Here is a 1,964-nt window from a genome sequence, read left to right as displayed (position 1 = left end):
AGGTTTTTTTTTTTTTTTTTTTTTTTTGGTTCATACTGACATTAGAGCCAATAAAAGCATTTAGTCCAATACTTGTAGGCACATAGACAAGTGTAATGTTATCTATCAATGCATGCCTTAAGAAAAGATTCACACTCATATCTGACCTTATCTGTCATGAAGCAGGACTAGTGAATAAAGTATGGAGTGTCACTATCAGATAGCTATATTTTGACCAAAGTTATAATTCTTATTTTCTTTGTCTCCATCTAGCAGAGACCCTAAGGTCCCTAAATCCCAAATTAGCAATTAAAGAGAGATTAAGCAAGATGAGGAGATGCTAAATCAAGATTATAATCTGAGTGCTAGTTCAGGAATCAATTTGACTTCTTACATATCTTTTATGACAAGGTTCTAAAAGGACTGAGGAATCAAAGAGGCCTGGCTCTCTCAAGATCTGATGCCTTTTATTTTTCCTTGGTATCACAACCTTGACTTGATAATTTACTAAATAATTAAAAGCTTCTGCAGCTTTTTAACAAAATAGAGGTTAGAGCCTCTTCACCCTCAACTAAGAATAGTTTTAATTTTCTAAAATTTTAAGTGCTGCTTGGTAGAAGTGAAAATATGGGTGCTTGAGACATGTCTTAATATAATAGTATCTCACCAACTTATTTGTCCATCAGAATTGGCTCTTGTCAAAGGACAACTTTGATTCGACTTCTCAGTCACTTAAAGATTCTCTGCTAATCCTCCTCCAAGGATCCTGCAAAATGGAATTACTTTACCAAAAGAAACAAGGACAGATGATATTTGACCATTCCATCTTCATTAGCCATAGGAGATTTGAGAGTAGCTTTTCCAAAATTCAAACACTAAAGGGCATGGATTTTAATCCAAGAAGTCCAAATAAGAAATGTACACACTACCATAGTGGAACAAGCACAGCATGTTCTCGAAAAAGCACCTCAGACTGCAATCATTCTAAAACTTCCTAAGAAACTTCAAAGATCTTAACACTCTGTAGCTATACATGAGAAAATCTCCCATGTCATTCAAAGAAAGATACAATTTTCAAATTTTAGATTCCTCTTCATGCTCTCCTCCCATTTTTCAGATACTGAAGATATTCTAAAATAAATCCTCTTACAGTGTTTACAGAGAAGAATTATACGATGGTGTCATTTAGTTATTTTCTGCCTGTAACTTCTGATGACTACAGATGTGAATTATCAGTAATGGTGACAAGAAAACCATTCAGCTATCTTCTCTCTTCATAGACAATATTTTAAGAAGCCTGTTCAGAACAACAGTCTCCATTTAAACCTCCTAGATCCAGGATAAAACATTAGATACATTTCCCACTTTTGACCATATCCTTCCTTCAGTAAAGTTTAGATGGTTTAAAACTGGGTTACACCTGACATAATATAATGTTAAAATTACAATCAGTTGTGTATTGTTATCCAGCATCACCAGCCCCAAATCTTTTCTACCTGTGTTTCCACTTATAGTTTTGGTATCACCTGGGCACAGACTCAAGTAAGGGTTAAATTTCCCAATTTCCCTTGATGTTCTTTATTTATTTAAGGCTTATAATCTGAACAACTTTGTTTTCTTCTGTTTTATTTTCCAGCATTTTATCTTTTCCATTATAAATTCAATATACTGTCAAACATAAAAATAGTCACAACAATTGCTATATGCTAGACACTGGACTAAGTGATACACACACACATACACACACATTCTTAATTATTCCTCACACCTCAATGAGGTAAATTCATTTACACATTACAAAGATAATTAAATTGAGACGCAGAGATTATGTACAGAATGCTTTTCACAGAGAAAGCAGTAAAGTTTTGTGCTTAGGTGCATGCACTTTGGACTGAGATCCTGTGTATCAAAATGTTAGCAGCACAACTTATTTGTTGGGCACTATAAGCAACTCTACCTCTACTATCTCCCCCATAGTTGTCAAA

The sequence above is a fragment of the Hyaena hyaena genome, unplaced genomic scaffold (assembly GCF_003009895.1).
Source record: "Hyaena hyaena isolate Hyena2069 unplaced genomic scaffold, ASM300989v1 scaffold_1386, whole genome shotgun sequence".
Taxonomy (NCBI): Eukaryota; Metazoa; Chordata; class Mammalia; order Carnivora; family Hyaenidae; genus Hyaena; species Hyaena hyaena.
This window is presented reverse-complemented; position numbering follows the sequence as displayed.